Genomic DNA, 14,485 nt, shown 5'->3' with positions numbered 1-14,485 from the left:
CTCTCTCTCTCTCTCTCTCTCTCTCTCTCTCTCTCTCCTTCACATACACACACACACACACACACACACACACAGGGGCACATACACTCTTTTAATAGCCATTATTGGCATCCTTTGCCTCTTCCAGATCCCTGAATCAGAAATCAGAGAGGCCCATTATATTTCCTTTTGACCTATTTGGCAAGATGATGTGAGCATCGAGTGCTGGATTAAATGAAAAGCAGTTTATAATCCAGTAATTCTAATGTTTTAATTACTTAGATGAACAGGAGGTGTTTGAGCAAAGGCTAATCTCTGAGACATAGGGGGCAGAAAGAGAGAGGGATGGGAGGAGATTTGTCATTTTCTTTGTAATACACATACACAGGCTTGGAATATTAGCTGTGTATTAAAGTTGATCACCTGTTAGCACAGATTAAAAGATTCACAGGTTTAATAATTCATATTAAGGTGAGGCACACAGAGTAGGGAGATAAAATCATTACCAAGATTAAATGTCTATGTGCCGATATGTATCAAACTGTACGTTTGCAGCAGAATTGCGATTATCCCACATTTACCCTACTTTTTTCTACTCTACAGTAAATTTAGATATTTATCACAAGTCTTTCTTATTGAAGTTCTGCTGTATCTTGAGTGACATCCATAGCTGTAACTGATCCCACAATTGTCTTTGATAGCCACCCTTCCTGTCAATCAGACAACAGGACAAAGGCTGCTAAACCAAGGCTGATGACCTCATGCCTGGGGTCTGCTCCACGCTAAAGGGGTCTTAACACCGTTCAACTTGCCTTTTGTGTATGGAGCCATTTTTCAGACGCTGCTGAGTACCGAGAATCGCATCGCAGTATCTCTCAGGGCTCGGGATGCACGCACATACACACAAGCATTAGCTGACACACATCCCCTTGATCCATGGGCTGGAGGATTGAGCCAGTAGAGAGCCTTAAGACAAGGAGTGACAACCGGGACAGCTGCAGGGGTTGGAAGCCAGTCTTAGGCCCCCACCCCACCCCACCACCTCCACCCTTCAACATACACACACACACACACACACACACACACACACACACCACTCCACCACCTCAGCCTCAAGCCAGCCAAACAAGCCATTGTCTCTGGCCAGGGCCTGTGGTATTTCATTTGTCATGAAATGGATACGGACACGGGATGACCACGAGGCTGTTTCTCCGAAAAAGACACTGCTACTGCTACTGCTGCTGAGACTGCTGAGCCCAGAGTGTAAACTCGCTTCATCCTCAACCTTCTCATTCAGCTTGCCCCGAGCACCTTGCTCTAAACTATTAATAAACCTGCTCTTCACCCACGTAGAGAACCAGTAACGGGATGGTCCAAAAGGTTTTTGTTTTCATCACAGGATGTAAAAAAGAAAGAAAAAAAAGAGTAATAGTACAGGTTAGCCTACGTGCCAGCCCATTTTGGTTATCCATCATGATTTTCACTCTTACAGGTTTCTCAGTGTACATTATGCAGTTTAGGCCTATAAGCCAGGTAGGTCATTAGCATCCTGCTCAGCTGCTGTCAACCTCTGCCTCGAACGAGTTGGATCTCTGCGTATTAATACAGAGCCACAAAGTAATTGGCCAACCTTTACACATTCCCTTGGCTCCTCAATGATAAGATGCTCACACACATGATGTCCAAGAGCAACTTTTAGCAAGTGGTTAACGGTAAAAAAAAAATGAGCCATACTTCTCAATACATTGATGAAAATCACAAAGATGCTAAGATCTTCATCACCCTTGCAGGTCCTTCACCAGCAAGTCTCCAAGGCCAAAAGAGTTCATGGACATAAAAACAATACCCCTCTATCTCTGTCAAGGGCATTCCTTGGCACAACAATAGGACCATACCCCCCCCCCATATTTTCCTTTCCTCCCCTCCCACCTCATTCTCCAGCCCTTCCATCAAAGAGCATTCCAGCTCCAGAGCCCCCTAAGCCCTTCACTCTGGGCCTGTCCATGTGACACGGCATGCAGACAGTCATCTTTAAGAATTGATTCACTCTGGTATCCAAAGCCTACGGAGCCTGGCTGCCAAGATACCCAGCATAAGCGCCACTCATGGGGTCCAGGTACACAACAGCTGCTCCCCAACAATAAAGGCAAAAAATGGAAGGCACTCAGGGGGAAGATGCAGCCGTAACCGCTCTCTCAAGCCTGAACTGGTCACCTTGAGCCAGTTGTTGCCTGCCTGCTTTCCTAGACGACAAAGGATTGGGTCCAACTTTGAGATGAGGGTAGTGGAAGGGGGTGGCTATTGAAAGATACAAAAGAAAGACATGGGGCAAAAGAGGGAAAGAGAAATATTTATTCTTTCCTTGGAGGAAATACACAGTGACAGCTGTGCAACCAAGATTATACAATGACACATAAAAGACCATAAATAAGACAATGGCATGTTGTTTTCTTAAGAGGCATATCTACTATCCCTGGAGGTCAAGTGAAGGAGATGCAAGCCCTTTACAGAAACCTCACACACATATATGTGCACGCAGGAGTAAGCCAGGGAATGCTGTGATACCAGAGATAGAGATCACAAATCATGTAGAAAGAGACAGGAGAGATATTACCTCACCTGAAATGTTTCTATGAACTCCAGCGTACCAAAGCCTTGGAAGTGGTATCAGTCTTCTAGCAGGCCCTGACCCACACATACAATTATTTATGATCCAACAATCCACCCCATCATCCATCATAAATAAGGAGGATCGAATTAATAGAGACTGTGGGCACAGCAGTTCAACCTAAGAAATTATGTATAGTGTTTCTGAGTAGCGTAAAGCTAAGACACAAATTCCAGGATAATATGGGAAAGAGGAGTCATGCACCCCTCAGTCTTTCCTGTAAGTTAAGGAGCAGAGCAAAAGCAAGGGAAGACAGACAGGAAGTAAAAGACAACCAAAGGAAGAGAGACAGACAAGGGCAGAGGGGAACTTGGCATCACCTCACATCTTCCTGTTCAAGCGGAAAGGCAGCAGGGGAAAAGCAAGAGCAATGGAGAGCTGGACAGAGAGAGGAGAATTTACCAAAGCAGCTCAGGAGGGCCCTCATTACGATATTAAACAAGATTTAATAAGTGAGAGTGATTTGATGAGGTGATTATCCTGGCCCATTAATCAAGCAGGCTTCTAGCCTCGCTGTAATATGGCCCATCTTTCTGCCTGCACCAAAGCCTCTTTAGACGCTGAGCTCCTTACTGCACTAACGCCGATTCAGAAACAACACCAGACCAGAAAAAAAATGGCATATTACGTCTCTCAAGCCTGAGGGTATTTTTCAAAGGCTCGCTCATCCCTCCACCTCCCCGTCCGCTCTTCTGGTGCATCTGATAAATTGAACTCCTTAACATCTGGGTCAGAAAGTAAAGTCTTATCAGAGGCAGCTAAGAGTGATAACTGGCAATGATAGCAAAAAAGCATCTGTTGGCTTAAGGCTTTTGGTTTGAGAACAGAAGGAAGTTGTACAGACTCCACTGGATTGTTGGCTTTGGGCTTTAAGTGGTAGAGACTGCATGTGTGTATACATGAGTGTAAGTATGTGTGTGTGTGCGTATCTATATCGGCTGATTCATAGAGTGCTTCTCGGGGAAATTGAAAGTTCCATCTGTACATGTGAGAGTAAGCAAAGTCCACTGTGTTCAACAAGAAACAAAGCCTAATGTTACCTGACAGATCATGCAGATGACAACATTTAGCACAATTACAATTTCCAACAAATTTAAATGCCAAAACCAAATATCCAGGAAGCCTTTTTGTATGATCAATGACCAAAAACCTAATTCATTTTGACAGAAACAGATACAAAAGTTTCAGATTTGAGAGAAATGTTTAACAAGTGTGTTTGATAAATAGCTGAAATGAGTAATCGAATATCATTATTATTAGTTCACTAATAGCCACAAAAGACCGATTCAACTGACCCTCAGTCACCTGTAGAAGGGTGACTTTACTCGATATGCCAATATCTTTAGATGCCGAGAACATAAAATCCCATGTAACTGCAGAGAACAGTCTCTAATATCGTGGAAGGAACCTATTTATGTGCCTTCTGATAGCAGACATAAAACGTTATTCTTTTCAAATGTTCTCTGGGCAAATTGGAAAAAGCACTTGATGATGAGCCGATGCTATTGTGCAGCCCTAGGTTCTACTGTAAAAATATTTTAGCTTGTTTTGTCCAATACATTTTAATGATGTGTGCAATGCTTTATGTCCTTGGTTTTAAGATGATAAAGTATGATTTTCTGTCAGTTGAGTAATCTTTAAAGGCAGGCAAGCAGGATGTTTCCAAATAAAACAACAAAATAATGCCTCATATGTCTCAAGTGTCTTAAGAGCAAATAGAAGCATATGGGGATGTATTCAGCCGCAGGACCATGTCTGTATTTTTCTTGATTCTTTTTTTTCCTTCTTTGGGAAATCTTTGGAATCACCAGTTCATGACAGATTACTTATATGAGGATGGTAAAATGTAGTGATGAGATCAAATTGCTGCTTTCTGTCTGTGCTGCATAGTTCTATTGAGACAGGTGTTAGACTTATTCATTTGCACTATAGAACCCAACTACTCCAAAAACAAGTCATTTCTAAAAAATTAATTATCTGAGTTAATTAACAGCATTCTCAAATTTCTCGTCCATCTGCATATATTTGTTATTCATAAAAACAAATTTGTAAACCGTGAGTAGAGGAAACAAGGTCTTTCTTGTGGACATCAAACTAAAAGGTTGGTTTTGTAGTGAAAAGATAAAGATGTGAGACATCCAATACTAAACTGAATTTATTACAAAATAAATCCTTAAAGATTGATTATTGAATATTTTTACCTTAATACAGTAGGAAACAATTATTCATGTGAAGACACAGTGGCTATAACAATTACCTTCTCATCAAAGAGAGAAGTCACCCTTTCACTATGTGTGTCACGATGTACGGTACAGGACATGAGCTCCTGCAGTCCTGAAAAATGAAATAACTATGTTCTTTGAAGACAAAATGATCCCACATGGAGATGGATAAGACCAGAGTGAATCTTGTTCTGAATTTCTGAGTACTGAAAGCTAACAACTGAGGATTCAGAGTTAAGCTAAGAAAATGGTCACCCTTATGCTCCAGAACAGCAGCGTGCGCCAAAACTGATGTCACAAAACCTGGCGTGCCAGGAGTGTTATTCCTGGAGTGCAGCAAGATCATTTTCTCAGAATGAGACACCTACTGTTTAAGATGGGGACTGCAGTGAGTCCAGCACTGCAGTCCCCACTGAGTCCAGCACCTTTGGCACCTTAAAGCAATACAATCCAACTTCTCAAAAAGCCCACTATGGAGCTCCCCCTACAGGCTTGGAGGTAATGTACGGTTACATTGTCGTAAATACAACACCCTTTTGCTTTCACGTTTCACGTTTGTTGACGAACCGGCGAGGAGTCAGAAGGTGCTAGCTATGTCGACCGAGAAGGTAAGAGTAATCAAATCTACCTGGGAGCGTGAGACGGGTCTATTTGTATTTGCGGTAGGTGTGCCAGAAAGCAAGTCGAAGTACTTCCGCTCAGCTCCCGGGCCGCTACCGGGCCGGTCCAGCAAAGTTACATTGCGCAGTTTTTCCAACTCAGACCCCCGAAGGGCATAGGAGACAGCCCAATCGTAATATTAAAACTCATTCTAGCTGCACAATTTTTTTCAAGCTGTTATTTTAAGGTAGAAATGTTACATAGTATTGCTTTAAAGGTGGGGTATGAGATCTTGGAAAAACGGTTCCTGCAAGCTATATTTTTGAAAATACACAACCTTGCCTCTCCTTCAGCCCACCCCTCGAAACCACGCCTTCAAAACACATGAACGAATCACGAGTCTGTGAACGCGCAGGGGTGAGGGGTGAGGGGGGCTGACGGTTGATTGGCATGTCAGAATCCAATAGAAGTAACTCTCATCATTACTTCTATTGGTCAGACATTTCCTCTTGCTACACCCTCTACAATGGACTAAAATATTAAAAAAAAATTCCCAAACATTCTATTTTAGTGGGTGCAATGGGGTCGTGAGGAGGTTTTCAGACAATATGATAAAAAATGCTCCAGAAAACATCTCATACCCCACCTTTAAGCGCCAAAATAAAAGGTTATGGCACTGTACTGACGTCACAATTCACTTGCACAATATCAGCCCTTTAAGTTTCATCATAGATGTCTAATACGTTGGGGACATGTACCAACAGCTTTCTGAAATTATATTATTTAATAACAATTATTGCATTTCGCAACATTTACAGTTGTAGATGTACAGTACTGCATAGCCATGGGTATTACTTGTGAAGTTGATGTTGCTGTGTTGAGTATTTTCATATTACTTAGGACTCTGATCGATCAATCAACAATAGTCTTTATAGTTGCCAAACACTGTTGGAGGGTACGACAGAGTCAACAACAGGATGTTAATGTGCCTTTGTGCATTTGTTTCCTACCATAATTATCTGCTCCAACTCACACTAATATACCCATTAGCTTACTTTGCCCTAAACCGGTTTATGTCCGCACCACTTCTCAACTCACAGTGGCAGACTTTGGGTTTGGTTTTTATTAAGATGATGTAGCTCAAGTATCAACATCCGGTGGTTTCTAGTGTCATATATTGGATTTCTAAAGCTAGATCAATTTTACTCATTTAGGGGATGTAGTCATTATCGAAATGCTGCATTCCTTGCAAATCCATGTGCACAGTTTAAAAAGGACTTTAGATCAAATGAATTCCAGTATCACCTGCTGAAAGAAATGAGGCACAAAACAAGAAAAATTCTTGAACTGATACACGTAGGTGTGTTTTTATTTTTATAGCATAATAAGGTTTTAGGAATGCACTGAGGAAATTAGGCTTTAAACAGAACTTAAAATCTGAAAACACTGACTTTAAATCATTGTATACTACTGACATGTTTGTGTGCTATTGATATACTAAATCAGGGTGAAAATGAGCGTTATTTTCACATTCTGCAACTGAACCATGCGATGGCATTATTTAGGATATTTAGGAAAATCATCAATCCATTCTTCTGAGCTTGGGTGGCAGCATTTTGCCATTTAGCTGCACTTCTGTGTGGAAATCAAAATGCATCACCTTCTGTGCATGACAAAGGGATGGACCTATCTCATTAGAATTAAATACACATAAACTCAGCAGTTTTTTTGGTCATTTGGGAATTGCTTAAGTAATTTATTCTTAAGGGAAAACCCCTAAATTTAGAGGGTTTGCTTTTTGTTAGAGCTTCCACGGCACTTGAACGAATTGATATGACATCCTAGAAACACATTTTGGTCAAAGGACTGCCATTTTCTCTTCATTGTGGAGTAAATCCTGCCTTTAAGGAAAAACTTTCAGAAGGTTTGGTGCAATAATATACGAATTTAATATACATTTTTGAAAAAAGATGCATAGTTTACAGCGTGCCACAACAGAGCAAGGTTTAATATAACCTTAAGAGTGGGAGAGAATAGGTATTACAAACATAGCCACCCCCCCCAAAACATTTTAAAAGCTCAAGTGGAAGAAGATTACCTTAGAGCGAGCGTGGGACGGAGCTTTTTCTGGGAACTGCCTGAGAGTATTAATACAATAAGCACAGAAATATAATACAAGAATGTTTTTATAATCCAGAGAGATGAGGCCAAACCAACCTGGAATATAATCCCAAGGAGAAGGTCCCCTGCTTATCTGTCATCAGGGACACACATCCATACACACTTACAAAGTAACACTAATACACATTCCCTTTTCATGTCTCAACATTGCTTCAAATGATTGACGGATAATCTTAAAGAGGATGTTGTCCCTTCAGTCTGGTCTTTATTATAATGTCCTCACCAGTAATAAGATTCAGAGGTCAGCTGCTCGGTTAAGCTATCAATGTGAATATTTACATTCATATGGCATATCTGATATGATACTGAATTAAATGGATACTGAAAAGGTTACTTGTTGGATTCTGTATTTAAGATATTTGAACTGATCCTGTGCCTGAGTTTAAAATAAGAATTACATTAAAGCAAAGCATAAAGCTAAAATGATTAAGAAGCAGTTTGTTATAGTAGTGGTTCAAGCCAAAAACAGCAAAGCTGCATTCATGCCATGAAAAAATGTAAATAGCAGGTCAGTTTATAGAGATTTTATTTGCATTTGCATAAGGTTTTTTTCATATATCACTTAGAGCCTAAATCAAAGATGTTTTTTCATATTTCCAGTTTATTTTTTCTAAAATATGGAATGAAACAAAGAGATCCTCTCTGCAAAATCATTTGACTCTAATATGTCAACACATTTTGTATGTAAATTTTGAATCTGGCTTTATTCAGAGCTCAGATTTCTGTTCTGAAAATCTATGCTAATTACTGCATATTTTCATAGACAATACCTCATTTGCATGCTGAAACGTACAATTTCAAAACATTTGTAAAAAAAATAAAAGAAAAGAAAAATATGTATTCAGCTCCCCCTGATTTCAGTTTTTTTTCTAATTTCACTCAACTGAAGTGTTGTTTCAATCTTTTGGTATTTTACTACACGTTGAAACTGCATCTGTTTTTTTTTGTCCAATTTGTATTCATGTCATATCTTATATGATACAGATTTTCTTTTAATTAATTTAATCGTAGTACGGTAAGCTCTTTGGACTGCATGTGTGTGAAATGTTCTGTTCAAATGAATAAAATAATCAATCTGTATAACGAGGAAATAAGGGTTTATTTAAAGGACGGATGCAGCCTGAATTTGGTAGCTGACACTCAGAGCTGTAAGACAATGTCGCCTTGGCGAGTAACTTTCTCACTCCCTCCTGTATTCCCACCCCCTCGTGCTCTCTCCTGTATCTAAGCAGCGTAATTTGAGTAAATGACAGGGGAACATCTGCTGTGCATAAGAGAGAGGCCAACACTTTAACATGCAGATGTCTCTCTCCATCTGCATTAATTCAATAATTACCGCAATGGAGGGAGGGGGAAAAAAATCTTTTTTTATAGCTTAAGACAATGTTATCTGTGCCAGTTTGTATGGGGAGGGCAAACGGGCAGGAGGGGTGGGGGGGTGAATGAGTGTGTTTATGTGTGCATGTGCTGCTGGAGGTTTGTGAGAGGAGGGGTAGATTATTACACCATTTAGCCAGAGCAAGCTGTCACATTGCAGAGAATCTCACTAATTCCGTTGTGCCCTTGGTGAGTCACTGGCAGACTCAAGTGACTGATGATGCCTCAACGCCACCACTTGGCCACCCGATGACCAACCTGTCATACTAAGGATGTATCTGCATGTGTTTTACATTGTGTGTGTGTGTGTGTGAGTGTGAACAACCTGTGCATTGTAATGTCTGTATGAGTATGTGAGTGTATGCATGAGTATGTGGTTGCATTTGTGTATACACCATGCCTGATATTCACCGGACATAGTTCATGGAGCTGTGCTGAAAGAATTCTTTTTATTTTGTTAAATCAGACCAGATAATCGTCATCATCCCTTCATTATTTTTGGAAAACTCACTGTGGGCTGGAAAATTTTATTCAAGCATGGCTTTGGTCTGGTTTACCGTAAGGGCTGGTTGCTGTAGAACACTGCAGAACCTGCAGGCCTTCCCATCTCTGGAGAGGACTTCTTACTTTTCACAATGTCTGAGGCTTTTTGGAACACTAAAAGCTGAAGAAATTATTTAAACTCATCTATCCCCTTGCCCTATTTTACCATAGATCTACAGAGTTTTCCTTGGACTTCATAGCTTTTTTCTTTACCCGGACCTAAAGTGTAACTTGTGTGACCTTAAAGACGCAGTTCAACTCAAATATGTCCAATCATATCAGTTGTTTGAGGTCCAATCAAGCTTCAAACCCCATTTTTAGGATAGTTAAAGAAAAAGAGAGTCTAAACACTTTTATCTTAAATTAATTTGCAAAAGTGAAGAGAGTAGAGTCTATGGCATATTAGTTTATCTATTTAAAATTACATGCACTGAATCCAGTGTTAATCCACAGGTTAATGCAATAACATATTTCCAGCAATAATGAATCAATCCCTGTGACGTTTAAAATTTCAGGCATCATATTTTGGCAAGATACCACCAATTACAATAAATATGTTGGGCCGCCAAGAACATTAACATGTCGTAGTTTCCATTCAAACGGACCCAATTACTGCATTGAGAGGTACATTGCAATGTCTCATTTTCATCAAAAGTATTCATAAAGCATTTAGATTAATCTCATCATAACTCCCTGTACAAACGGAACAGATGCAGGGAGGAAATAATTACTTTCAATAACGTCCTCTATCTTAAAGAAACAGGCACAGTGCACCTCAGATTTATTGATCTATATCATATATGTGGAGATGGCACTGTAAAGGGTTGCAGGTTGTATAATAGATTGACAAATATCCCATCAATACACCAAAGATTTGAGAAGGCTCGTGGCTTCTTTAATAGAAGGTTACGCTGTCCATGAGTGTCTTACAGACACACTCACACTGACATACACAAACAATTCAAGGATGTATCACTGTACATATATGATTACGCATGAATAAACAGACATCCTAATATAATCCCCATGAGCATGCACGCACTTACTCATAAAACCACACAGTACCTCCATCCATGCACCATCACTCACACACATAACTGACTCTTACATGCCGGCTAAACATAGGGACAAAGGAAAATATCTGTATACTTGGCAGGCCAACTTCCTTTGATTGGAGGACTGCTGCTGTAGGAAACAATGCACAGGCACTATTAATACACCAAGGAGAAAGAGAATTCCTCTTAGAGGAAAGCTCAAAGGAGCCATTGGCCAGGCTATTTCCAGACTTTACTGACTGATTGGATGACTGACTGCACTATACTTAACTGTAGTCTCTGCATCTTGTCTTACTCGACTCTTATTCTCTGCAAGGACTCAGACTGGTGATGCTTTCAGTACAATGTGCATTAGAGGGGAAGTGGTAGATGACACATTCTTTTATTTGTTTTATGCCAATTTTGGTTATGACATTTTCACTTCATGGATTTTAGATAGAGGCAAGAGCTTAGGAAATGTAACATATCTCTCATGTGCTTCCACTGCTGTGTCGCATCAACACACTTGTGACATTTGACTTGTGGTAAATAGCTGTTCGGCCACACTTGATGATCGCCTCTCCTTTTCAAAAGTGCCCAGTTAAAGAGCATCAACTCCCAACTGGCTAAACCCACACAAGCCCAACCTTCATTAGCATAGCTAACAAACTCCCTGAAAGAGCAACAGTAGAGGGAGAGAACAATGGAAGTCTATTAAAGGGGGAGATGAGGAGCAGAGAGGGGGGAAGCTATTGTTCTGGTCTTATTTAGCCTTTGCTGTCACCCTGCAACTGTTGTCACTTCTAAGTTTAGCTGGACGACTGAAGGGGACAGTGAAGAGTAGAAGGAGGGAAGGAAGGAAGAAGAGGAAGGGGTGAAGGAAAAGAGAAAGATGAGGAAGGGTAGGAAGACACAGGAAAGAGATGGTGTTAGGAAGCGGGAATGAAGCACAGGACAGTACTAAATGGATGCAAAGAGATTTAAAAGGAAGTCCAGGAGGGAAACAAAAGAAGTAACGAGTTAAAACTAAGTGGGAAATGAGCGAAGTTTGTAAATTATTGCAAACAAGAGGTGTTGATTTAACATCAAGGTCACGTTACTTGCTGGAACTCTTTTAAACCAGCTAACGCAAGTCTCATTTGTCCCCAGAATGTGCATTTAAAACTTCAGCTTCACCAACCATACAGATTCTACATCTCTCTGTAACCTCCAGTTTAGTTTCTGTTCCAAATGAGCCGCTACAGGCCACGCCCCTCTCAGGAAGACTTTGGGGGGGCCCTGATCACATTTGGTACTGACATGCGTCCTGGGTGATCCAATAACAAGTGGACAGTACGAAGTACTTATATTCACACCTGGCGTTAAAATGCATTCCCACATGAATCCTGAGTTACCACTTGTGACCGGATCTCAGTTACCCACTCCGTATTCAAAGAAACACACAAAGGCTATGGTATGCATGTCAGTTCTCAGCTGACCAATAAAAGAACATAATCAGGTCTAAAGATTTTTATGTACAATCCCAAATACATTCAGTGACCTGAACTTTATCATTATTCAGACATGACCATGTTTAAGATTCTCCAATTGTATTTATTGCAGAATTATATGAACAAAGTAAAAGAGCATAGAATAAAGTTCTGAAATTCTGACAGGTCATCAGTGGGCCGTCAGCTGTTTTCTGCACACCTTTGCTGAGCAAACAAATGCAGTGTATAAGTGGGTGACCTTGAAAATATTATCAAAATATTTGCTGATTAATTTCCTGTGTACTATTTAATCAATCCTTATAGTTGTATCCTGCACATAAATAACACATATTTACTACTTTAAGATCGACTCGGACCTTCTTGTCACAAGTTAGACAGCCGAGCTAGTGTATAGTGTGTTAAGTACTTACAAAACACATAAAGTACATACAAAACTTTCATTCAAGCATATGCCCTCTCTATCTTTAAAATTAGGCATAAAATGTTCCTTTTTGAAAAAGCTTATTGTTAGGGGTGGCTCAGGTTACCCTAAAACATCCCAGTTATGCTGCCATAGGCCTAAATTGCTGGGGGACCTCCCATGATGCACCTTTCCTCACTCTGTTCTATTTTTTTTAATCCATGTACATATGACATTACTGTTGTCTTTCTCAGCAGGTATCCCTGGCCTGGTGTTACGGTGTTTGTTGTCCCCTCTTTCCTTTCCTCTCAAACCCCAGCTGGTCGAAACGGGTGGCCATGCTTCCCGAGTCTGGTGCTGCCAGAGGTTTCTTCCTGTTAAAAGGGAATTTTGTTCTTTCAACAGTCACCTTGTTCGTGCTCAGGAGGGGGGACTGGATTGAAGAAAAGTTTTGGTGCAATCTGTTGGTTTCCTTAGCTAGGCTACCTTTTTAAATGGGCTTTGTATGTGTGAATTGGACTAATTTGGAATTTAATAACTTGATGTGATTGCATTACGATTGGTTTACAATGAATCGGATTCTAATGTCTTGAATTGGATTGTATCTTTGAAGTGCCTCAAGATGACACTTGTTGTAATTTGGCGCTTTATGAATAAAACTGAATTGAACTGAATTCAGCACAAATACTTACTGTGGATTTATGAGTAGTGACAGAATTAAAGCAATTGGTAAAAGCATAGTCAAATGTGTATTTTTGAGACTTTGAGTGTGAGGATGAAAAACAGAGCGCAAACTAGACAACAAAGAGGACAGAGGTATGAGAAGCAAAAACAAGATACAAGAAAAGAGAAAAGGGAAGACAGAAGAGGGAGACAGATTAGCCCAGCTGTCTGCTCATAAAGCAGCCGAGAGGTGAGGCGCTAAGCCCTACAGTGAAAGCAGAGCTTAGGTGGGTTACACAGGGCAGTGGACCCCACTCAGTCCATTGAGGCCTACAGCATAGGGCCTGGGCCAAAGCAAAGACACATGGATAAACAGTGGGAGATGAGGCTCCGCGCCTGCAAGGCCCACAGGGCTAAGACGACCGGCCAGCGTCGCATTCCCCCCCAGCGAGGAGTGGAGACAGAGGGGTTAAGGCTTAAGGCATGGCTCCCCAACGAGCCGACAAGGGACGAGGCGAGATGCTAGAAATTGTCTCATTCAAGTCATTGAGTTCATCAAGAAGAATGTGGAATGTGTGTGTACTATACTGCCTCAGCCCTTCTCATGAGAATATTAGGAAAATGACATACGCTCTTGGCATGTATCCACTCCTAAACAAAGCTCATAATTATCAATTACTCTTTCCTCACTCTCTTGCCTTGATGCAAACACACGGTACTGTCCATCTCTTCAGCCATGCCCTGCTGTTGACCCCTAGTTAGCACTGTAGCATGAAAACAGCCTGCGATGACAAGGTCACGAGTGTTGAGTGAAGAGGCCTTGGTCCACCGCAACTCCAAGTCTTAAAGTAGCAAAGGTCTTTAACCACACTGGATTTCACACACAACCCTCGCCCATGACCTCTTAGCAAGGAGGCATTAGCAGCTGCAGTTTTATGAGGTCCCCAATGTGACAATGCACTGCATCCATCAACAGCGTGGTCAGGAGTTATACCTACAGTGTCGCGTAAGGATGTAAAAACAGCCACACTGGTAAGGTAGGCAAAAGAGAATAGGGGACGATTCATTATGAGAAATTAAAAATGACCAATACAGAAAATAGTCTTCTTAACTGCTCAGAACTTTTAAAAGAAGCACTGAAAATGTATCAGTTTGTTTTCAATGTGTTTTCATCTAGATCAGATATACCTCGAAATGATACCTCGATCTGGAAAAGAGGCAGCGTATTATACCCCGACCTTACATTAACCTTCGACTCATGAAGTGTAGTTATTGTTCTAGAAATTATTGTGTAGTATCCACAGTAATAAGACTCAATATTCCAATAA

This window comes from Odontesthes bonariensis, chromosome 24, assembly GCF_027942865.1.
Source record: "Odontesthes bonariensis isolate fOdoBon6 chromosome 24, fOdoBon6.hap1, whole genome shotgun sequence".
Classification (NCBI taxonomy): domain Eukaryota; kingdom Metazoa; phylum Chordata; class Actinopteri; order Atheriniformes; family Atherinopsidae; genus Odontesthes; species Odontesthes bonariensis.
This window is presented reverse-complemented; position numbering follows the sequence as displayed.